General features: G+C 41.0%; 1 long non-coding RNA gene across 1 annotated transcript; it reads left to right on the forward strand.

Moving 5' to 3' along the window:
• The first annotated feature begins 686 nt into the window (after nucleotides 1-686).
• On the forward strand, nucleotides 687-26,803 carry LOC137290948 (uncharacterized). Its single transcript, XR_010957241.1, has 2 exons — nucleotides 687-1,061; nucleotides 24,772-26,803. It is a non-coding gene; the product is annotated as an uncharacterized lncRNA (long non-coding RNA).
• The last annotated feature ends 195 nt before the right edge of the window (nucleotides 26,804-26,998 follow it).

Below are 26,998 nucleotides of genomic sequence, written 5' to 3' on the forward strand. Positions count from 1 at the left end.
GTTTTGAAAGAAAGAATCAAAGTCAGGAAATCAATCTGTTTCACTTAAGCCACAAATACATACCCTGTGGCTTCATCAACGACAGCAGCAGCAGCAGCAGCGTGCCGATGTTTCCGTGCTGCTTCTTTGACATTGTGGGCCGTGCACTGCTTCATCCCGACCTTACAACTACACCATTCGTGACTCAATCAGCAGCTTATACATGTAACAAGGATAACGTCGTTCATCCCATTACTGGCTCACGTCTACAGTAAAGTGCATTCCCTCACACTGATAAACGTTATGGAAAAGGACATAACAGTCGTGCGGTCCAAAGAACGACTGCATAATTCGCCAGGGATGCTTATTAAACCCTTTGAATCTGACAGAGGGGTCATTTTCTAGCACTTCGGGTCACATTAGAGAGAAATATTTTCGAATCTGAAGACTTCCGTGTGGTAGACGCTATCACGTGACTGCCACTGACGCATATTCCTATGTACACTGTCTAGGGTACTTGCAAACCCATCAGTCAAGCCTGTAAATTACAATTTACCTAAGAACTTTACGAAGAATAATCGATATGGGCCATGAATTGGGAAAACCAATGCTTCGTCCCTCCTAGGCGCGCATTGACTGGTCCTGACAAAAGCTCAGAATTGCTCATATGGTGAGCGATTCTCGCGACCTATCTTCTCGCGGTGGGCCACGAGTATGAACGTCGCTGCGGAGGGAGCTACTTCAACCTGCGAAGCTATTCAACCACTTCTGGCTCCTGCAAAGTTTGTTGTCGAATTATGATCAATAACGATTTTGAGCCCGTGGCGCTGTATGGAGCTTTGGTAGCGTTGCTGACGGCGTGCTCTGACGGGAATCGCTTCAGAGTGAATGTAACGCTGGGAGAGGGTGTACTGTTCCGGCCATGGTGTTTATAGCAGATCCTCGACAGATTTCACGTTCGGCTTTATAGAAATGTCGGTGGTTAGGATACCTTTGTGTTCTCAGAGTGAGGAGGAATCAGGATCTGCGCTACTCGCAGGGACGCTGGGGGCGTCGGGCAGCGTTTGGATGTAGACGATGTCGTAAGTAACGTAACTCTATGACAATTTTTTATGTATTATGTTTTGTGGCTCGTTAGTGTTTCTATAGCGATGTCACAGACGGATCAGTAGGGTGGGTTGGGATAAGTGTTTGGGGTGGATGGTTATGTACTCACCCCCCATCCACCCTCCCACTATCGTGACACTTTGTTAAATTAGAACCCACCACCCCCACCACCCTTCTCAAAAAGCTGTATTCGCCCCTCCTTTTGTCAATATAATATGTCAATGTATGCCATCTGCTTTCGATCGCAAGTTGCACACGCGGTACATACTTTGCTTCCACCGTTATAGTGAAACATACATAAATCTAGGGTGAGGGAAAGAGGCAGGAGAGAAAGAGAGATGTTAGAGAGACAGGTACGTGAGAGGGAAAGACAGGAAGTGAGAGTAGAGAGAAGGAAATACAGAGGAAGAGAGAGAAAGAGGGAGGACAAAATGAAAGACATACTGTAGAGAGTAAGAGAGGGGAGAAGGGGGCGAGAAAGAAAGTCAGGGGAAAGAAAGAGGGGAGATGGGTAAAGAGAGGAAGAAAGAAAGAGCAAGAGAGAGGAGAGAGAAAATGACAGCGGGAGAGGGGGAGAGAGAAATGGTAGGGGGAGAGAGAAAGACGGGGGAATAGAGAGGCGAGAGAGAAAGACAGACTGGGAGAGTGATAGAGAGGGGAGAGAAAGAAAACATACATTATTGTAGGCAAATATCAGAAGTATGTAACCTCCTATGATCAGCTGTCGTCAATGATCACATATATAATCAACAGTTCCAACTTTATCACAAGTCTGATCAAATATACAAACCCATGTCTTCATCTACACTTATATACCGATGCCAACACGAGTGCTTCTCTCATTTACACATAACCTCCAGCTACAAATTACAGCTGCATTTATATGCCGCGATTATCACCAAGTCATAATTCCACAAAGTGCTAATTCTGACAAATTCATCTATATACTTATATCTCCACACACACACGCCCGTGGCGACTGATAACGCCATCAGCTGTGGCAAGCTTAGTTATTGCCTTAATAATTTCGCTTCAACAGGTTTTATCATCGGCTGTGAACATAGCACGTTGATTGTGTTGGCGAAGGCGGGGGATACTCTCACGGTGGACGCTTACACTGGTAATATCATCATCATCCCAGCCACAGTCTAAACATAGTTCATCTATAAACTTGATTAATGTGTTATGAGAGAAAATAGCTTTCTGTATATTGTCATCGATTTCTGTCGACAGTTATTGAAGCTTGGTTACCAATCAACGCCCAACGCCATCATTGTCAAATTGTTAGTATACTCAGAGACGGAACAATCTCTATGAGATATGACTGCTGAAATGAATATCGTAGCGTGAAAAAATTTGCCAAATGCGTTGCCTTGCGTTAGCCGTACTAATGTGCCAGGCGTTAGCTGGCTCGACAATCGGCACCTTCCTAATCACCTATCTGTGTCTCTGAAAGCCGAATGCTTTTAACGTAACAGAGGGTTGCAGACCTCTGCTCCCGGCATCCGTGTTAAGGGGGATTGAGCAATGTCCAAAGATGCTTTTGATGTGAAACCATAGCAACAGCTGTTGTGCACGATATCGAACGTAGGAGCTCTTTGCACAGTTCATTTGACACATATCCTTACCATAGATACTTGCAGCTTTATCGTGTGAAGAATCACTTTAGTTACAGATAGCTGTAGTCGATGCTTAGATATGTTGTTACAGCTGTATAGGTTGCAGGATATGTTATTACAAAAGGCAGCTGAACAAACTGAATAAAGGTTGTTACAGACAGTTTGTACGGATTGTAGAATTGTTGTTACAGACAACTATACATACATACATACATACATACATACATACATACATACATACATACATACATACATACAAAAATACATATATACATGTGTGTGTGTGTGTGTATATATATATATATACGGGAGCAGAATAAATTGTTATAGACAGCTGTACGGGATGCAGAATATGTTGGTATAGACAGCTGTACGGGGAGGAGAATATGTCGTTACAGAAAACTATGGGGTGCAGATTATGTTGTTACAGTCAGCTGTACAGGGTGCAGATTATGTTATTACAGACAGTCAGCTGTACAGGGTGCAGATTATGTTATTACATACAGTCAGCTGTACAGGATGCAGATTCTGTTATCACAGAAAGTCAGCTGTACAGGATGCAGATTCTGTTATTACAGTCAGCTGTACAGGATGCAGATTCTGTTATTACAGTCAGCTGTACAGGATGCAGATTCTGTTATTACAATCAGCTGTACAGGGTGCAGATTCCCTGTAGTTACATTTATATCTGGTACAGATTTACTATGCTTCGACACACATGTATCGGGTTACAGAATCTACTACAGACATGCATATCTCTGCAACTATAACTCACCGACCCCAGCTATAAATGGTCTTCTCTTGGCACCCACAGTCACCGGTTCCAGCCAGTGGTTTTAATCTTCCAGTAAAGAGGATTGCCGCTTTGATCGCGCCAGTGGTAAACTACCATCTCTCGAACCCAAGGGATATTCCAGTCACAGATCTCTCTGCCGGTCGTGGATATTAATATATCTAGAATATATCCAGATATCACAGCATATACCTACTTTATTTGCATGCGAAAGGTCATGAAACATAATAACGTATGGGCGTTTTGCTTTAAGGATGAACAAACGGCCCAAAGGTACCATATTCGCTGTGCAGAGTTGCATCCCTTGGACCCAAAATACATGATCCGAGTTCTTTGGTTCGAGTCCAGGTTCTCCTCGAACAATTTCTAGTTTTGTCAGTGACCCGCGCTCGTGCTTCCCTTGAGACCTACTTCGCTCCTCGCATTCTCTCATTATAATGATACGCCGTGGTCAAATCCGAACAATGTTCAGCCCGGCGTTAAACCAAATTCACTCACTCGCTTTATCCACTCACAGGGCGGCGGGGTAGCATTGTCGTTAAAGCGTTCGCTCAGCACAATTATGACTCAGATTCCATTCCCCACTTGGGTGAAATGTGTGAAGCTCATTTCTGATGACTCCTGTCGTGATATTGCTTGAATAGTGCTAAAGCGGCGTAAAACCACATTCACTCACTCACTCACTCACTTATCCACAAACTCTGGCATACGACCTGTTCAGATCTGAATCACCAGGTGGATGACAGGTATTGTAGTGTTCCTAGAACCTCTACGGAATCTATTCGCATATCAACATCAGTTCTGGAACCTATTCGGGTCCGAAACACCACGTGGTTGCACCACAGCGCGCCCTCTAGTGCTCAAGTCTGTTCAGTTACCATTTTACTAAATGGTTGCATATTTGTGATTCGGAAGCATTTTGATCTTCCTCCCTGCATATTGACGCTGCTGGTTAGAAAATATTTTGAGGCCCTTCCCTAAACATGGAATGACTTTACCCCTCGTGCCATCGATAGGTGAATTACAGTATGGGGGAATAATAAATAGCTTTATATTGCATGAGACGTATCTGACCCGCATCACCATGTGGACGTTTCTGTAAGGTTTATATTTAACGTAATTACCCTGAAATAAAAACGACGTTTGTTTCAAGTTAATATCTAAATTTTATAGCATCGCACAAAAGCTGATGTTGGCGCCACAAGACCTGTAAAGACCGGTAGAAATGCTTATTATTCAAAATCACTCTGAGTGGCTTAATGTCACTCTGACCAGTTTCAGCTGACAGGCGCGGAAAGCCAGAAGTGATGAGTTGTTAGACCTTTACCGTTATGGTGGCATTCAGATGGCAAGCTGAGAAATCAAAGATTCAAAACCACGGTCATAGGCTCCAGGTGTGCCCAAGGGACATAACTCTTTCTGCACGGCGAACACAACGTTTCTGGGCTGGAGAAGCAAGAAATAGCCCAGAAACGTTGTGTAAACAATAGGAAGAAGTTGACATCCCTAACATTTTGTCTTAAATACCCGCACCCTCCAAGAATACTTTCCGACTTTGTCTTTAACCATACATTGTGTAAGTACTCGGAAGCATATCGATGTTTATACGAAGACACTTAGTTATGTATAGGTATATGTGTGAGTGTGTGAGTTTTACGCCGCTTTTAGCAACATTCCAGCAATACCACTGCGGGGGACACCAAAAATGAGCTTCACATCTCTGGGTAATCGAACCCAGGCCTTCAGCGTGACGTGCGGGCGGTGTAGCCACGGTACTACCCTACCGCCCCATTTACTACATATAACACGTATCGGTGTACAGAGTGCCCCCTGGTGCCAGGTAACGGAACAGAGGCTGCACCTACTCCACGTCAGAATCAGGTCGTCGTCAGAGTCAGCTGTCTGGTTCCTTATCTAGCTCTTCTTCCATTGCGTTGCTATTTTCCGGCGTATTCTGTGTGTGCCCAGGAACCCTTGCAATCGAAACAGCACTCTTAAAGCAAACTGCTTGTCACAAGATCGATGTAAGGCCATTGATGTGTATCTTGTTTTGTTCTGTGACTAAGTTTATGGAAACACATTAGGATCGCGTCATGTATAGGCACTACTCGCTAATTCAAACAATTTGTATCTTGAAATTTCAAGGTATTTTGTGGAAATTCTCAGAAAGTATAAATGAATAATTAACTCAATGTTGAAATGTTAAATACAGTGGAAGCTGTTTAATCCGGCACTCATTAGAACTGAAAATATAGGCACAATTTAGACAATGTGCCAGATTGTAGAGCTGATGATAAATGTACGAGCCACGGAAGGGACTTAGTTTACTGTCAGTTGTTGACAGCTTGCTGGATTAGACATATGTCGATTGTGACGGCTTCAACTGTAATTAACACAAAACCAAATTAATTTGAAATAAATATTTACGAACCCTGGGGATCAGGGTAACCATTGCTTGTCGTAACGTGTTGGTGGTCAGGCTAGCTGACATGGTTGACACATCGACACTCATGATGTGAGTCAGTGGATTGTCTGGTCCAGACTCGATTATTTACAAACCACAGTCATATAGCTACAACATAGGACTTTGCGTCTTTTCACAAACAAAACATTAATACCAAGAACTTTTCATTTCGTTGCAGAACATCTTCCAAACAATATGTTGACCTGAAGCTTAATATCTTGGAATTTCAAAGTGTTTTCGCAAATTTTGCTGATGGGCTTCCTTGCGTTAGTATGATTGTAGGCACAGAGTGTGGTAGTGTCAGGTCATAAGAATATGTATGCAAACAAACGACTGCATTATGGTGCCACACCTATTTTTTTAACATAAATTTCCTGATATTACTTTTTTGCTTCCATTTTCGAAATTTCGAGATGTTCCGCGTTAATTCGATTACATTTTCGTAATTTCTGTTATATTTTCGTCAGATAATACATTTAAAAACTCGAAATTTTCAACTCTTTTCGTTGTTTCGAATAATTTTCGAATTTACTCGAAACTTCGACTTTTTCAAAGACATGATGGCAAAATATGATAATAATCGAGGCAGCAAGGAAATGCTTGAACATGCGAACAATTAAGAAATAATGGAAATGAGAAATTTCGCTGAAAAAATAACGTGTGCAGTAAAAGTGGCAACAATAGGCTTTCGTAGAAACAGATACGTGACCTCTGGCTGATACGTTCGTGTCCATCTCTGCGCTTCCATACATAAAAGCATATATATATTTAGGCTACTTCTTAACAAACAACTTAAGGCAGCGTTTGAACTATAAAATGAATGAGCATGAACTCACTGTCAATCTCTTGCACTGAGTCACACTTCTGTTCCATGTCAAGAGATTGTTCCGTCTCTAGGGGAACGTCTACTGACGCAAAACGTATGTTCACCCTTTTTCCTTCAGTTAGGTTTCCACAAGACAAAACATTGCTCGAAGTATGCCGTGTTTGTATTGCGATGTGTTTACATAAAGGTCTAAAGACCGTAAACGTCCATCGATTATGCTGTTAGTGACACGAAATGTAGTGTGTGGTAAATCTATGATGGAAATTATTTAGGTTTCATGCTTTAGGAGCGGTGCGATCTGGTTGAGGTGGCACCTACCTGATTTGGATGAAAGGGGGAAATACGTTATGCCGGGGGGGTTTTTTTGTTTGTTTTTTTCAGATATGTATCCTGAGAAAACAATTTGTATTTCATCTCTGTAATTTGGCATATATTAATGTTGAAAACAGGTCTGTTTCTCATTACATGGAGAAAGAGAGTTACAAATCAAGAGTAGATCGAAGAATAACAATTAAGACTCATTATGGATTCGAAGCCATAATCCTGTCATACCCAAGGGGCGTAACTCTGCTCAGTGAGTTATGCCCTCGAAGTATACAGGTTCAAAGTTTCCCTTAAGGCCCCACCTACCAACCTGAAATCATCCGATATGATTATCGTGGGACCTACGCAGTGTGGTTTCTGCATGAAAGTACCGTTTTTACAGGCATTGACTTTTGGTTGTCATGTTCTGCTCGTGCATGGCCTGGACACACGTTGCGTTCAGGCGTGTGGTTTGGGTAGCGTTTTCCATCACCTTAAATTTTGCACTTTTCACTATTTTCATAATGGTTCATTTTTTCAGTTTCATAAAAACAGCCCCAGTCAGCATAACATAGACACATATGGACAGACCTAAACCAATTTATGCCTGCTGGCATATGTTGATGTTTGACGCACCATATATGGTATATATGTAGTAAATGGGTACCAGGTGGGATAAGTCATATTGACTATTAGAGACACACAGGTGACTTTGGTTAATCGGGGTAATAATGGCCATTATATTATATTAATACCATGAAGTGGTTTCATTATTATCATGCTTAGCTGACGCCACTGATGACACGAGAACGTATTCAAATAATAAATACCTGGGAGACTGTGCCATGACTGTGCAACAGAGATGAAGACGTGATTTGTTTCACATGGATGTTGTCATGATAACCCGCTTCACATGTCAACATTGCGTATTATCTCGAACTATTTGTTTTTCATCTCCTCACCTTTCATTTACTGCTATTGGGGACAGTGTTGATGGAACTAGCTTTCTCAAGGGACAACCTATAACTGTACTGGAAGCAGTAAGTCAGTACGAATGTGTAATCCCAAATATAACATGCTACACTTGACCACTCTCAACATGGAACTAAATTCTCCCTCAAACGAAACGCGAGTGGCTAAGTGGGTTAGATCGACTAGCGATTAATGCCTTGGAGTGCGGCTTTGAATTCCGGGTGGGGGTTAACGCATACTAAATCTAGAATCTGACGTTTGCTTCGGGTAGATGAAATATTGTAGAACTTGCCGCTTATACGCTTCCTTAACGTTGCTTTTCTTAATGTTTCCAGTTAGTTAGATAGATTTAAATAAATGAAGATGTCGCTATCACGCATGCTCTCACCATGCATCGTGGTCATCAGTCTGTACCCAAAGGTTTTATATCAGGTTGCCTGGAAACATCAGAATGGCACAAAGAAACACGTACCCATGATTTCGTTTTCAGGAATCGTTGCTTGTCGTAAGAGACTAACGAGATCGGGTTGTCAGCCGCCGACTTGGTTGATGTATATGTCATCGTGTCCCGTTTGTGAAGATCGATGCTCATGTTGTCGATCACTGGAAAGTCTGGTTACTTACAGACCACCGCTAAATAGCTGCAATGTGGCGTGTGGCATTAAACAACAAACTAACCAACCAAAATGTGAAGATGCGACGTCTTGCTTCTACTTGCCAGTGGTGACAAGAGGGATCGTGTACAAGCTCACTGCCTTTATCTGTGCATGCCATGGTATTTATGTTTTATGCTAATACTGTTGATCACTGAATTATTTTCGCCAAGAGTCGATTATTTATAGACCGTAACCACATAACCGGAAAACTGCTGAGTAAGCACAAATGGCACCTTTCACGAAACCATTGTGATAACCATCAAGCCAATAAGATGTACGACGATCTAAATCTAAATCTGAAAGCAGCGTTTGAAAGGATTGTTTGATGACTACCTTTAAAGTTTTCACCTGGATAGATTCTCAAAGGATGATACAAATAATCACAGTGAACTAGATACACCTTGTTCCTAGTGATCAATACTCTCTGAATACACAATGCAGTTAAGATAATGATTTATACGCATGCCCTGTTCCCGCATTTCCCACTGTGTACGGTTCCATGTTTATGAGGTTCTTAATGGTTCTCTATGTCATGTTCCCTTTGTTCCGCCTGGCAGATGAATTATATTGGTGTGATAATTCTATAGTGATTTGTTTTTATTGGAATTCCTGCGTTTGCCTTGCACGTTATGTTTTGAATAATGCAGTTTGATCCATGTGTTGTGGATGTAATGAGTTTGATGTCATTTGTTTGTGAAAAAATATTTGAATATTTTTCACTGAGAGTAGACTTGTTGGTACTTGTGTCCCCACGGCGCACGGTTTTAAGGTACTGCAAGAGAGATGAACATCTTAGACTATATTCATATCTCTTGTAAAGTGGTTCGTTATTGGCAGTTTCCGTATTTCACAATACAATGTTGAGAGACAGTATTAGTTCGAATCAAATTTTACCACACTGGGTAAGGCACCTGCATCATAACTACATCTGACTTAGTTTATTTTAATAGTATCTTATCCACAAAAAGACCGAGGGGCAAGCTCGTAAAACGTATAAAACCCCTCTCTAAGACTAATTACAATGACAAATTCTATCGCAAGCAACCATTAGAAAAAGGCCCAGAGGCAGATGGACCGGTTCAGGGAAATATTAAACACAAAAGGTACAGAGAAAGAAAGGTAGACTGGACTTCCTCTGATTTACTTAAATTAGATGACTTTAAAACAGTGTCCTCGAATCCCGAATGGGACTCAACCCAACAGAGGTAAATACGATCTGTACTTGACTGAGAAAGTGTAATTCCAAATATAGCATGTTACAAAGTGGCATTGTATAATCATTATTATATACAGATGTATTATTTTTAATATAATTTATTTTTTATGACAGGCTAGGTCTACAATACTGTGTGAACGAAGAGATAACGTAAGTTGGGCCTTATCTACGTTCATGGGTAAGGAGAGCGGGAAGGGTGGATGTGCAGGCAGGAGGGAGGGTGGGGCAGTCCTACGCCATTTCCCCTGACTTTTCATATTAGTTTTTTTCCCTAAGAGATCGTTTCGCAACTATGTGCACCACCCATTGTTGTTTTCTTTAAATCACCGACCCTCCTTCATATGTTTGTTTTATATGTCATTTCTTCATTTATGTCATAAAATAAGTTTTCGCGAACTCGAAAGGACCTCTATTAGTAGTTCGCTTTAACCGTAGTTCGAACCCATTTTCGATTACAGTAAGTGGTAAGTACAAGTGGCTATAGGGAAAAAACTGTAATACTCCTGTTCGTTAAACTCTTGTTAGTTGTAAGCCTTCGATATAAACGAAGTTTAACGCATTCATGCCCGTTACAAATCAATCATTGTATATTCCCCATGTTGCATCATTGTATAATCACACTCAGCGAATCTGAAGACCCGACCTTGTCGGTCACCTTTGTACAGTATAGAGCAAAGATGGTCAGCTTGATCCGAGTCTAGACAAACGCCGACAGTAATATAATTATAGGTCATACATATTCATAAACATCGATCGTCAGTGTGTACCACATACCAACAAAAACGTTTCTGTATGCGGCTCCGCTTCCACGAATCGACATCCATTGTTTATAGCACTGTGTTATTGTCAGCGATCTTTCAGCGAGTTCAGTGGATCACCAAGAATTATAAACTGCATTGTATCGTATCTGTGACTATTGATTATCATCGTTTTGGGATATGAAAGTAATTGGGAGTTTTTGTTGGAAATTTCTAATGAATTGGAATGGTGATGTGTTTTTGTTTTTTACAGAAACGTATTCATTTTATGTGTGAATGAGATCAATCTCGCTTTGTACCGGAGAACCGGAAAATATCAAACAGTGGAAACGTGTCATATATCTTTGTTGCAATATTGCCATATTACCTCAACCTCAACGTCAACCTCAGCACTAACCCCACCCAGCCTCGACCTCACTCAAACTCTCACCCTTACCCTGCAAACTATAATTTGGGCCACAGGTGAGTGCGGTGTAAAACAGTTATATTACCTATCACAGGATAATTCTTTTTGACAAATATATCACTACGCAAACCGAAACATAATATGGAATAGATGAACAAAACAGACGCTAGCAACAGTTTATGTAACATGAGTAGATATGCTACTTATGTATATATCTGGATGCATATGTAACAACAAATATTTATGTCCGTGGGAAATATACTGAACAGCAAAAGAAACGCCAAAAGAAACAGTTGCACTTCTTTTGCTGTTCAATATACTACTACTGACGTCCAGTAGCTGAGATCAGTACCACAGTAAAACGTCCTTAAACCTGTTGAACGTTCGAAATTGCACTCAGTGTAATGCCCAAAGGAAAGAAATGCTTGGAAATTGGATTTGATCCAACTTACTGTCCGCTGACAAACACCTAAAAACTAAGGTCAAAACACAAATACTTCACTATCGAAGAGCCATGTTTATTCCATTTAATTTTTGCAGACATTAAGCATGATTCAATCCTTCCTTTGCGCGGCAGTTTTTCTATACTATCCATAACAAAAGAAAATATGTTTTATCCGTCATATTTCAAAAACGTTGCTAAGGAACATATCCATCTTTGTATTTTTTCACTGGTCGTCTTTGCATTGTTTTCGGAGCGGTAGCAGTGATAATATAAGTCATGTCAGTTCAATTGATCACTTTGACATGTCGAACAAGCCTATGGTTCTTTTCATGTTCATTACTCTTTGGGCCTGAACAAACCACCACCTACGCCTGCAGAAGGTTGCTAAAAAACAGACACGTGCACGGGAGGTTTGAGAGATTCTTTTGATTTTGCTATTGTCTGACGCCGCATTGAGAAGTATTCCAGCTATATGACGGCGGTCTTCAAATAATATTGTCTCAACCAGACATCCCAGTGATCAACAGCACGAGTCTCTATCTCCACAATTAGGAAACGATGTGATATGTGTCAACCAAGTCCGCTAGCCGTATCACCCGATCATTTTAGTTGCAACTTTCGACAAGTATGGGTGGCTAAGACCAATTGTAACCCGGATCTTCACACGAAGGATTTTGAGAGAAGGCGAGTGAGTGCACACCGCTGCTGTCCAGGAACCTGCTGAGGAAGAATATGTTCCCAAGACCTTTCGCCTTTTCCAAGTGTCCATTCAAATGAGATCTTGTGTGACCAAACTGGATGTGTGTTCGTGTAGTTTTGTTCTTGTTATCAACCCCTGGTTTAAGGGGTCCAGGTTCGATCATCAACAGGTTGCAATGGTTTGTATGGAATATTACAACTGGGTAAATCCCCCTTTCACTTGCCCAAAACTCAGCTAATATTTCATGTGACCATTTTCATCTCTTGAACAACGGGGCGATGGGGTAGCCCAGTGGTCAAAGCGTTTGCTCGTCACGCCGAAGGAATGGGTTCGATTCCGGACACGGGAGACCCTTTTCTTGTGCCCCGCCTTGATGTTTCTGAAAACGATTCAAATATGTGAATGAGTTTAGTTTCACGCTTCTTTAAGCAATATTCCAACGATATCTCGGCGGGGATACACGTTGTATCCATGTGTGGAATCGAACCCTGGTCTTGGGCGTGACGATCGAACGCTGTAAGGAAAGGATACGATCTTCCTGACGCGAAATGCCTACATGGTCTACGATTTGTGACATTCCCATCTACATGCTGAAAATTTTGACCTGAAGTGACCTCTCGCATGACGATATCATTTCGTTCTTACTCGAAGACAGGTTTCAATTACTCAGCCACAAGCTATTGCTTCTACAACAGATTGTAACGGAACTTCACCGAAATAGACGAGAAGTGTGGTTTAATCACTCCGACCGCTGAAACGCTCCATCTGTCAAAGTAATGTTGTCTGGGTAGACACCAAAACGGATGTCTTAAACGCCCGTCTTAGAGGAAAGCCCTTAGTCCGATTGGTGCTACACGAAGCAAATGAGACGGAGAGAGAGGGCGAGAGTCAGAGATGCGCCATTGATCAAAATGAACCGAAGAAGATCTACGGCCGTCACCGACGCCACTTCTTCACCGATATGGGCGAAGGTAATTAGGCGTACTCCATAGGTGGGCTAAAGCAGGGGCAATTCCCCAAGGAGTAGTGTGTTCACTACGTCACCCCTCAGACCGTTGGCTACACGTAATTGGCAGTCCAACATAAAGGGAGATAATTCTTATTCGCAGACTCTTAAGGTTTAATGGTCAAATGTTGAGACAGTTCTATTGGTCTGATCACGGCAGATGTCGTCGTCAATTCCTTTGACCAACAAAAGCGCAGGCAGAAAATGATAAACCGATTCCCTGTGGTGCTAGAACGAGTAACGTGTATTTATTCGTTTCCGCAACGAAGCAGGAGCACCAGTTAAAGCGCATTACGCTCAAGGCACAGCACATAATAGACTGACCTCAGTTGGAAATAGGTCGATGAAATCAGTGGAGTTACCGTTCGTGTTGCCAGTGATTATGTTCTGTGGAATTCTGTATAGGAACTGAAATAAGCTTAACTGTGTTAGCTTGTGATAATCTTTTGGTCGATGAGAATAGCGTGTTTCATTTAAATCAATAAATGGAGGAACAAAATAAAGTAAGATATTTGTTTTTGTTGACATTCAGTGATAAGAATATAAAGCCCGAATCTCATGTCCTTAGAGACCGACACGATGGCGCCGCATGTCATATTGTGTTAGTTTATTGTTGAAAATTTTGAATCAGTTTTGATTTTAAGTTTCTGTTCTGTTAAACGTGTAACATTTGGAATACAGTGTAATTCTTATTTTCATCTATTTCATATCTACTCCTCCGCTGAATTTATGCAACACTGTTATAGTATATATCATATATGATGTCTTCAGCCAATAGGGCGCCATATTTGCGGTGTCGTCAATGACTGTCTTTGGCCGTAATTAGTGTTTTGTTTTGCTGCTTAACGCCGCATTGAACAATATTCTATCCATATGGGGGCGGTCACTAAAATGGAGTCTGGACAAGACAATCCAATTGTCAACAGTATGAGCATCGATCTACAAAATAGGGATAGGATGACAAGTACTCACCTAGTCAGACCACCCGAACCCGTTAGAAGCTTCTTACGACAAGGGTGGGTTTGCTAACCCGGATCTTCACAGGTGTAATTACGATAAAATCAACTATTTTGGTGTTTTTACAGCTCAACGCTCTCAGTAATTGCACAGTATGTTGTGTCACATTGGATATTTTTGGCAGTCTCTTCAATATTACATGTCTACTAAGAGAACAGCGCTTAAAACGCTTAAGAAACATGGGTATACCCTTAAGTTCACCTGCGCAACTTTTATGGATGTTGCTCGCTATCTATAATGTCAGGCATTTTCAGTTTTATTGATTACTCATATTCTGGGACAAGAGTAGGTAATAAATTTAGTTAGGTAACATTTTCCTTCATAATTTTATTACTTTTTTATTACTGAAGGTTTAAAAATTACTTTAGCAGAAACACACTCGAAACACTTTTCGGGTTTTGTGTTAGTGTTAGAATGTAACTGCTGATGACATACGCCTTTGTCCTTAAGCAAGGACCAACAGTGTTTTGTTAGTGTCGTAGTTTATGGACCCGCAGTGCATGGTAAGCATCTTAATTCATGGACCATTGTATAGCTAGTCTCGTTAATTGTCCTTAAGTAAGGACGACCTCTGATGCACAGATAATTGTCTAATGGCAATTGTCTTCAAGCAGGAACCACCTATGCTGCAAGATAATTCCATGATGGTAATTGTCTTCAAGATATACCATCTCTGTTGCACAGATAATTGTCTAATGGTAATTGTCTTCAAGCAAGAACCACCTCTGCTGCTAGATAATTGTCTGATGGTAATTGATTTCAAGATGTACCACCTCTGTTGCACGGATAATTGCCTAATGGTAATTGTCTTCAAGCAGGAACCATCTCTGCTGCAAGATAATTCTCCAGTGATAAGAAGAATCAAGTAAAGACCACTTTTGTTGCAAGGTAATTTTCCAATGATATTTGTCCAGAAACGGCACCACGAGTGAATGGTAACAGTCCAAATTCTTTAACAACCAGTGTGTTGTAACTGTCGGAATACGGTGAGCGTCACACCAAGAAGTCCTGGAAGACAATAAGTTCTATTACATTTAATCCACGAACTTGATATATTTAAACGTCTGCGATTTAAGCTGCTTTCCCACCGCTTGGGAGAAGGGCTTTGTCGCCTGAAAACTCGGTCCCATCAAAAGCCGAAAAGTAATGTTTTATCTTTGATCTATTCCCCCATATATGGATTACCCTCCCCATAATGAGGTCTGATATTCAACCATGTTGACAGGTAATTTCCGCACTGTAAAACAAGGTTCCGGATTCTACAATCTGTGCAAGGTGGGGCTGAGGGTCTCTAGCAGAAGATGGGGGATACTCTTATGTGTTAATGAAGGTTTATGAGACATGGATGGGGTGTGGGTTGTGGTTTGTGGGTTGGGGTGTGTGGAGTGCATGGTGTTATTTGTTCTGTTGGTGCCGCACTGACGAATAGATGTTGACATGGATTTTGAAAATGATTGTTGTGGATGATGATGCAGAGTGGGAAGAGGTTGTTCATGTGATGTGGAACAGTAGCACGACGTCCATGTCCTAATCTTTGTCATGTGATGAACAGCCCACGACCACAAAAGGCAAACGCCGTCTTCATTCGCCAGGTACACGATACATGCGCAGTCCATGACATACAGTTTCTGGTACATACACCAGGCATCCGTCTCATCTTTACAGATAATACCTGGGCTGTAGTTTATCTGTTACGAGCTACATTTCTCGGTAAAGAGGTATTCATATTCGTAAATAGTTAACCCAGTGGTTCCACTACAATAAATCAGAATCACATCCTTAGATTGAGAGAGAGAGAGAGAGAGAGAGAGAGAGAGAGAGAGAGAGAGAGAGAGAGAGAGAGAGAGAGAGAGAGAGAGAGAGAGAGAGAGAGAGAGGCTGTTATTGGATGAAATAGTGTCAGATGTTTATCTTTTTTTCAAGGCACATCCATCCAGTAATTATAACTGACCACGACTTTAAGTATTTAGTGTTGTCATTGGTATCACAATGTCTTATGTTTGTTGTGAGCACAAATATTTTCCAGTAGGGGACATTTAGTGCGGAACTAGAGGTCGACAAGAAGCTCCCCACAGCACATCAAACTGGCGCTCATACCTCACGAACTACAATTGTCTATCACGACCAGGGCGCCACCTGATGGCACTGTTGTGGAGTTTGTCATCTCAAGTACTATGTTCGTGAACCGGTCCTCCGTGCATCTTGAAATATCCAGCATTATTTAGGAATGTCATTACCGTCCCGAAATACCCATTACTAAGTCCGTCACAGGTGGTTTTACAATCTCGACCAGTGCGTAGGGCTGAAGAATATCCTGTATTGGGCTTGACAGCTGTGGCTCAAAACACAACCTCTCGAAAACAACATATAAGAACTAGAACCTTTGACAATAAGTTTCCTGAAGACTAATAACGCTGTAGTCTTGGACCAGAAATGTGAAAGAGGCGATCGTTACGAGAAGGCGGCACTGACAAATGGCTTCGGTAACGAGCTCATGTTGCACGCGACACCGGTTCTATCCAGTTTAAGTATTAACGGTAATTAAACTGGTCTTTCGGCGAGGAACTTGCTCACAAGCTTAACCATAAACTTTATCAATATCGGAATGTCAAAATATGGTACAATATCTGAAATTGTCGACTGACCTTGATAGATTCTTCCTACTGTAGTGTGATTGGCTATAAAGGTGTTATGTATACAATGAGCCAGGTCATCTGTCCTGGAGCAGTCGCAGGAGACTTGAATTGAGTGTGTGAGCGAGTGAGCGAGTGAGGTAGTAGGTGAGTGGGTGAATATACTTTTGCGATGCCTTTAGCTATACTCCATCAATGCTGCCTGGGACTCCTTCACGCCCAGGTCTTCACTAACGATTACTCCTCACTGCCAACCGAACTAAATTGAAATAACCGAGATGAAACTACTTTGAATTGTGAGTGGTTTGCGTGTCCTATATATTTCACTCGATAGTTGTCACACAACCATGATGACGAGTGAAGGTCCGGGGTAGAATGCATCTTCAGCAACCCATGCTTGCCACAAAACGCGACTATGCTTGTCGTAAGAGGCGACTAACGGGATCGGGTGGTCAGGCTCACTGACTTGGTTGACACATGTCATCGGTTCCCAGTTGCGCTGCTCATGCTTCAACCTAACATCAGAAGTGATGCAAGTCTAAGACCTTTTCAGGAAAAAACTAACACTAAGGCGGGAGTCTAAACTATGATCACTGGTTGCTGTCACTCTAAATGGAGGCAACTCTGCACAGCTAAGAGCAGCCTTACACGATGGTCTATCCGTGCACCCATGTTAATTAATACACGTTCCCCATTTCGATGAGAAAGAAATGTTGGGACAGAGACAGGTAAGAATTTCGCTGAATGCAGGCGGGAGTCTGGTAACGATAATTCCATCAAATCAGGTTTTGAACATAGAATATTTACCCTGGTATCACTGAAGCCATTATTGCAGCTGATGTTCAGCTCTAATGCAACAACCAGATGATGACCTCTCCTGGAGCATATTAAACATCCACATTCAGGGCCTGTATTCCAAACAGCCAAACACGGCACCATGCATTATATCATGACTTGATGAGGGTCGTAGAAGTTGCATCGATCATTGTTGCGTGCGTGTTAGACGTTACGGCAGATGCCAGGCTTTTCTTGTAGATATATTTATGCGCCACGGACATCTTCCGAATTAGATCGCAAAACCAGACAGAGTCGACCTTTGTCTGATACTTAGCTTCAGTTAAAGAACATACGAGGAAGTATATCACAGGAAATCCTGCTGCCATTTCCCATCAACCACCTGTCCATTCCACTTATTGTAAAAGTGTTCCTTGATTCGGGTATGGAAATGTATTTTTATGTGTGCCAAGAAGCACTAGTAAGATGTTTTGGTGAACCTGTGGAATTAAAGCGCGCCAAGAAGACGAATACTTTTGATCTATCATGAAGACTGGTGAATGTGACCTCTCCATTTTTTACGATGCAATATGACCTGTTGTAATTAGGAATGTTGGAATCTTTCGTTCACGGAGGTAATGATATAACTGTTCATTTCTTAATACGGTGATTGGAATTCTAAATATTCCTTTTCATTAAGCGTCTGCACGACAGTGTGTGAAGTCCATTTCTCGTCCCCTGACGTGATGTTGCTAACAGCGGTATATAACTAAACTAACTCAACACCTAAATGTATATAAGAGCCTGTCTGTAAATAATCGAATTAGGACCACACAAACCAGTCAGTGAGCATCGACCCCCGCACTTGAGATGCGTTGAGAAACGTCATGTGTGGTTTAACAACCTAACACGGTGGCCGAGCGGAGAAAGGGGCGCTAGAAACCAATCATTATGGGTTCGAGTCCCGATTCGTATTGACTATATTTTGGCTTATCAAGGCCATGCCCAGTTTTTCTGGTTTCATCCTTTAGATCCGGATCAGTACGGATCCGGATTCACCCCTCACGCATGATATAACAGTAATATTGTTAAATGTTGTGTTCAAACCTCATTCCTTTATCGTAGTCTTCAGGAACTAATACTTGTCGTAAGGTTCGACTTACTGGATCGGGTTGACACATATCGTATTGATGTTCATGGTGTTAATCACTGGATTGTCGACCCGTGAAGAACCGGGATAGAATAGGCCTTCAGCAACCCATTCTTGCCACAAAAGGCGACTATACTTGTTGCAAAAGGCGACTAACGGGATCGGGTGGTCAGATTCGCTGACATGGTTGACACATGTCATCGGTTCCCAGTTGAGTGGATCGATGCTCATACTGTTGTGATCACTGGATTGTCTGGTCGAAACTCGATTATTTACAGACCGTCGCCATGTGACTGAATGCGGCTTTAACAACAAAGAAATAAACAAACAGTCCGAGTGATTACGTTTAGTCAGAGCTTCAGGTACCAGCCCTTGATCTGATCGTGGTCTTTAATTTAATGACCCCCACTTAGCATCGATGACACAAGGAATTTCGAAACCTTACATTAACCGAGTGTTTTTGGCAAGATGACATCACATCGGTGCATTTGTACCAAGGAGAACGTCTCATTTTTCAATTTTGTATGATCAATATTCAACATATTCATACAGTTAACAGCCGGTAACAGGAAATATCCTCCTGTGTAATTGTGTTTGCTTTATTGCAGAAAGTCTTTTTGTCAATCAGTTTTATAACTATAAAACGCCGTCGCCCGTGGGACTTTGTATCCAGCTTCAATTCCATTTCTGACAGTCTGAGACTTATAACGGGAAACCGTAGCCCTGGTGAATGTAATTCATAAATTACATATTCTGGGAAAGACTGGCTGATGTCCGCGCCATAATCGTGACGTCATGGGCTAAGTCAGTTTGAGAATTAGTTAGAATATGGTTTGTTTTCATCAAGTCAGAAAATCAAAACTATAGTTCCTACTCGTATGATTTTGAATGATGACCGAAATTATTTTGCGTGACACAGCTTGACGTAGATGTATATAACCGTTAAGACAACAAGGATTGTCTACGTCACTGAGAGGCGCCCCTCTGATTGGTTGAAATTTCGTTCGCTGGAAAAAATTTTGCACTCTCGTCAAAATGGCCGATTAAAGGTAATTAGATATCGAAATGACTCTAGGTTTAACGACGGAATCTCATTTATAATGATGCCAATAAAAGATATATGTATCTGTACCTACCAAGAATATATGTGATCTGTAGGTGAAAAATGGTTATAACCTTGACCTGTGACCCCACGGAAAGTCACCCTGACCTATTCCATGAAGCAACTGCATAAATTGTACAGTGCAGGTCCGGCCATGTACGAGGAGAAAGGGAAGTTTAGATGAGAAGGAAAGAACGGCTTGGGAATGAGGGTATTGATATTCAATATTATATTGTCCAAGAAAACTCTTTAAATACGTATTTGTATTTCTAACAGTTGAAATACAAAGTGTACGTAGTGAGTCCAGTGTCTTCGATTACATGAAGGTCTGGGTTTCCTATATAGCAGAAACTAAAGCCAGTCTCTTGAAGAACAACAAGAAGATTCCCACACTTTCCTTTAAGATATTCGACACTTATTCGGGTATTGAACGTGTCCATGAAACGCACAACCGTGAGGTATAGAGCCACGGTTACCTCAGTGTCTCATCAAAGTATACAATAGTGATGCCATAGTGGCTCCCAGTAGTTTTCCAACGGGGATTAACTGTAATCGAATTTTCCTATTAATGACAGTTATATTAATTTAAGTATTAATGTCACTTAATGAGCAGTCACTATCAGTTGGCCAGACAGGCTGCTTTGAGTGTAAAGGGAAAAATGACATTGAAAATTCCATGAATGGATAACTGCAAATCAATGGACAACTCCCCCGTAATGAATGGATGGATGGATAGATGGATGGGTGGATAAATAAATAAATAAATAAATAAATAAATAAATAAATAAATAAATAAATAAATAAACAAATAATGTCTGTGGTTCTTGGAGTTTAGACATATCAAGAAAGGGTGACGTGGTATTTATGCGTTAGAATTATATATGTTCGGGAATTTTCCTTTAAAAGAAGTATTGCTGCTCAAACTGGGTCTTTTTATAAAGGATAAATCCAGTTTCAGCTAAAATGTTACATCAATAATGCAAATGCTCTTCCACTCTTGGTCATCACTGCTGAAAATTTTCATCACGGTTGCTAGGCAACGAGAAGAACGCTAAAATATCACTTTTAAAAAAACAACAACAACAAAAAAGAAACATGACACAAAAAGTATTTTATCGATTTTATTTCTAGGTAATCTGTCAGCTGTTATTGAATATGATTGATATGGTTTCATTAAGTAGACCGGCGGAGGATGGTTCTTTGTAACCATTAGGCTTTAAAAGCACTGTGATGTCATTGCCAAATGGCTGACCTGATTCGCGCATATCCTCCCAGATAGCTTTGATCTTCATTTGTAGAGTCCAGTATTGAATTGTCTAGTACTGAGTATTGTCCAGCAATCATATCAAAAACTGTATAAACTAATCCAACACATGCGCTTCAGAATTACCATTTACGTTAATTATCGCCGATCGATATTTATAAGCAGTTATCAAACCACATTGTAACACTTTGACAGAATGAAAAAAGTAATCGGGGTTTCATCAAACAAAAGTTGGAAGTGTTTAAGACAGACGTGATGCTTGTAAGACGCATAGAACTCTTAACACTCTTGATCCATTGTCATTGAGTCTTCGTCACGGTTGCCTGGCAAAGTTAAACAACTGATATAGCACATCTGACCTTGTGGTGAAATGCATAAGATGGAAAAAATGGAGTGAGTTTAGTTTTACGCCGCTTTGGGCAATATGTATGTATGTATGTATGTATGTATGTATGTATGTATGTATGTATGTATGTATGTATGTATGTATGTATGTATGTATGTATGTATGTATGTATGTATGTGTGTCTGTCTGTCTCTGTGTGTGTATGTGTGAGTGTATGTGTATATTGATGGATGGGTGGATGAATGGATGGATGGATGCTGATCGAAGATCTTACATTTACCCTGAATATCCAACCTAGGCCTATTGGAAGCTTGGCTACTGAAGCTGTTATGTGAATAGTTTTCTAAGTCAACGCCAACACTACTGTTTCAATAGTTTAACACACTAGAATTGTTCTTGCATTGAATTTTAAACAGCCTGTCTATTGTGCAAGCCAATGTAATTACTTTGTAGTAATTCATATTGATTTGTAAACCGGGTTAATTTTGGAATACAATTGTTAATTGTTTGACGTTACTGCATTGTTTGATATTTTCACGCTGAATTCTTGTGTGTATAGATTTATGGGTAACATTTTTTTTTCGAATTGGACACGTAACAGCATGTAGATCTGTCAGTGGTTACTACGATAAACAAGTGTCTCGTGTGTTGCCAGGATATCTTGTATCTCCGGCGGACAATTGTTGCTTTTTGTGGAATCTGAAATCGATAATTCAGTCAAGTGGAATAGCAGTGAATGCTGAAATCTCTCTCAGTGAGTCGAGAGATGGTGAACGCGATGGACATCACCATGGAATGGACAGTACGAGGAGTGTCCAGAGCCGGACAGCTGCAAGTACGCATGCACGCTTAACTTATGTTGTTTACTGTTGCGCTGTCGTATAATACTGGGTGTTGAGCATAGCTGCTGTTTACTGCGAGATGTTAATGACATTCGTTGTTTACTGCTAGATGTTGAGGACATCCGTTGTTTACTTCTAGATGTTGAGGACATCCGATGTTTACTAATAGCTGTTAAGGACATTTGTTGTATATTGCTAGATATTGAGGACATCCGTTGTTTACTGCTAGATGTTAAGGGCACCTGTTCTTTACTGCTAGATGTTGTGGACATCCGATGTTTACTGCTAGATGTTCAGGACATTCCTTGTACATTGCTAGATGTTAAGAGCATCCATTGTTACTTGCTAAATGTCAAGGACATCCTCTGTTCACAACTAGATGTTGAGGACATTCGTTGTTTAATGTTAGATGTTAAGGACATTCGTTGTTTACTGTTAAATGTTAGTGATCACAGTTTTGTAGCATGTTAAAGACAAATGTCGTTTTCTGTGATGTGTTACGGATGAATGTTGTTTATTGTCTCATTTAAACAGCTATTGTTGTCAGTTTAAGTATTGTTTACTGTCGCAAGCTAGAACAACTCATGTTCACTGTTTTATGTTAAAGACATGTTTTTTTACTATCTCATACTAAGGACAAATGTATTTTACCATCTCGTGTTAAGCACAACTGTATTTTACTATCTCATGCCAAGGACAAATGTATTTTACTATCTCATGTTAAGGACAACTGTATTTTACTATCTCATGTTAAGAACAACTGTATTTTACTATCTCGTATTAAGGACAACTGTATTTAACTATCTCATGTTGAGGACAAATGTTTCTTTACTATCTCATGTTAAAGGCAACACACTGAAATATCACCTTTAATGACATCTGTGTTATCATATCGCTTAACGACTACTGTTGATTACTGTCAAGTGTTAAGGACAGCAATTGTTCACAGTCGTGTTTTAAGAGCATCTGCAGTTTACTTTGTGTGTTAAGGACAACTGGTGTTTACGGTCGTGTGTTAATAACGACTGTCTGCCGTTGCATAACTGTTGTTCTTTGTACTACGTCAAGAGCACATCTTGTTTATTTTCGTATGTTAAGCCCAAAGGTGTTATGAATGTCACACGTGAAGGACATACGTATTAATACATGACCTTACACTGATATCTGTGTTGCATCACTTCTAAATGCTATCTGTGACAAAGTATCACGCGTTTCAGACACATGTATTAGAATATTAAAGGTAAGGACACCGGTATCAAAATACCGTTGTTTGTGAACATGTACAGTAATGTCGCAAAGCCGTAATAATACCCTTCCCTAACATCTGCAGACTGTCTCGCAGCCAACGCTTCCGCTACCACAGCTGAAGATGGGGATGCTGTTACAGATGCTTATTAAGACTGACTACCCGTCGTGATAATTGAATAATACTGGCGAAATATTTCCCAGTTACAGGACGTCGCATCTTTGAAAACGTAGAAAACATGATAAAAACAATGTTTACTTGTTTATGTCATGTGTATAATTGCGTCTGGTCTGAACAAGAGAGAGTCTTCACAATGTCGCTGCTCTCTGCATTCAAAGTCCCAGTACCTCTGTAGACGAAGACGATAGATAACGTCAACGTCTATTTACAAAGGATTGAGACGGTGGTGTTCTCGTTGTGGTTTAAGCCTTTGTCTGTCATACTGATGACTTGTGTTCGATTCTCCAAGTTGGTACAGTGCATCTCTTGTGTTTTGTGCCGTTAAACATGAGCACACTGTTTGAAACAGTGAAAAAACACTCTCAAATCTACTATGACTGGTCATAAGTCGACTGGATTGATTTTCTTGATTTGAACATTTTAATGTCGAAATGGGTAATCGTCTGAGACCATTCTGAAGACTTAGATATAACCAGTGATCATATTTTTAAATCCAGCATGTTCATTATTTTTATAGGGACGAATTAATGTTGTGAAGTTTAATGGTATCTAAGCTAAAATATGGGAAAGTCCATAACGGCCGTCTGTGTTTCCTTAAATCATAAAGTTCAGACACCATTATGATACGCACCTCTGCAAAGGTTCATGGTTCATAATGAATGAATGAATGAATGAATGAACTTACGCTTGTCTGGCCGTAAAACCTTAGCCTATTTCGATCGCTTATTCCTTGTTTGAGTTGTTGTGTCGAACCTCGTATAACTCGACGGTCCCTTAAACATCGAAATGACATTGTTGGGCTGTAATAGTAATAAAGAAATAATGATAATGATAATAATCTTAAAGGATAGCCTAAGAAAATACGGGTATTAAATGTTCGTGCCGTCACGTCGACTCACAGACAGTGGGTCCACATCTCTGATCTCTCGTAATACTCCTAAAGCTTATTTTTCGTCATCCATTTCAGATTACCCGTTATCCGTGGACGTCGGCCCTCCATCACATCAAGTGACCATCGGACTGACCCATGTGTTTCGTCCACCGTCCCAACCTATCACTTTCCGCTGCTGTGGTCAATAGCCGTTCAAGAGGACGTGTTTGCTTCATTAGACAGGGAACACGAGGCCTGAAGCAGGAGTCATTACAGTGGACAAACTTCATTTCGACAACAGTGTGGGTTGTCCTACCTCAAAGCAAATTGCTCAACGTGGTGTTTGAGTCACTAAATTGCGAAGCATTGTTGTGAGAGTTTGGATGTTTTTGACGACGAACTGCGAAGAATAGCTTTCCAGTGAACAAATGTGTTACGAGATGTGATTTCAAATTGAATTTTTATAAACACTCCAAGTGCACTGAATTGAAGCAAGTGTTCAAAATGATTTAAAGAAATCGATGAAGCCCTACCTTCACCGGAGATTTCAGAGGTGTGGGATAACGTTTGGGCACAGAGATTGCTGAAATAATGTGTCATCAATGTGGCACATTTGCACTGATCTGTCTTCACAATCTCCTCACCCTCTCCCCAACCCCCTTAGCATAATGATCTCCCAGAACAGAACCCTTCCATTCATTCTGTCGGTGCTTTATGAGGAATGTTTGCGCAAGCGCAACCAAACCGAAAACTCGACCCAACCCACAGGCCGGTCTACCAGTTCCGACGACACAGACTTCGGCGCAGTGATGTATATTACAACGGTTCTGGTGTTCTACTCTGCCGGAATTGTCGTCATGATCATCAAATATTTGAAGACGGAGAAGAGGGAGATGGAAGAAGAGGCAGCTTTGGACAACTTCTTCAAACATATGCCGGATCACCAACGACTAAAGGAAAACCACGTAAACAAAGTGGCCATACAAGCCTTCCATACTCTCACTACGGCCGCGGCTTATGACACGAGCAGTTTAGTCGTTGACGAGGACCTCCTTCACCCTCCTCAGACGTTGTTGGTGTCAGATGTTTGACGGATGACCTCATTGCTGGATATGAATATGCACATCACTTGACTATTTCGTATCCAGAGTTAGGGCGGATTTGGGCATGAGGTCACATTTCGGCAGTTTGATACTAATTGTGGATACAACAGTTGTGGAAACTCATGGGTATTTCAGTTCAAGGATGCAATGGGTATTTCGGATCCAGAGTACAGTGGTATTTGTTCATGAGATCATGCTAATCACAGACCACTCTGGATACTGAGCGAAACATGATTACGAAAAGCACTTAACGAAACTCGTGATTTTCGGATCCAGAAAGCTCACGGATTTAGTTACGAGGCCATATACAGGGCAATTATGTTACAGCACGTAACGAAAGCCGTGGGTGTTTTGGATCCAGGATGGTCTCGGAGAGCGTCATGGTGTCAATGCAGGCTATATTGTGGGTACGAGAATCAATTATCGGATCACTTCGGATCCAAACTAGTGTCACTTTCCTTCGTCACATTTCCTGAGGAAATTCGTGGGTATTTCGGATGGAGGACAATCTTGGATTTATGCATTTAATCAAAGATGCATCTGTACTTGTGTACATTACTATATCAGTGGTGTGTGTTTGAAGTCAGCGCGCTCAGGACACAATTTGAAACAAAATGGTGGTTGGTATACATTACTAGTCATTGTGCAAACTATTGCTGGCAGTTGTAAGGAACATATTTTACTGTGTATATGCGTTGCATGCTGGTTGCGATCGATGACACTGGCGCTGCAAGGAATCATGGAGCCGTCACTTATATGCACGGCGCTTCCTACTGACTCGTGTTCAATGTTGGAAGTTTGCGTCTAGCGCTATAAGACTTTGGTCGGACATTACTGTGATAGAAGACTTGCAATTTGACGTGTTTTTTTTCATTTGATGTTTTTATCATATTTTACCATTTACAGTGCACTGATGTTAACATTTTATTCATGAATCATTTTGTTTCATTTGAATTAAGCTGAGTCGGTGTATGCGCACGTTAATAAACTGGGGTCTTTGGTGATCATAAAGATCCTCGAATCACGGTATACACTTCCACATTGTGTGTAATCCACTTTTAGGCTTCACACTAACATATGCCTTCTGAAACCACAAGCATCGCAAGGTATATATTTATGTATGTAACACAGCCACATAGAATCGATGATCTGATCTTCGTCAACCCATGCTTGTCGTTAAAGGCGAATAGCGGGATCGGGTGGTCAGGCTCGCTGGTGAC

The sequence above is a fragment of the Haliotis asinina genome, chromosome 7 (genome assembly GCF_037392515.1).
Source record: "Haliotis asinina isolate JCU_RB_2024 chromosome 7, JCU_Hal_asi_v2, whole genome shotgun sequence".
NCBI lineage: Eukaryota > Metazoa > Mollusca > Gastropoda > Lepetellida > Haliotidae > Haliotis > Haliotis asinina.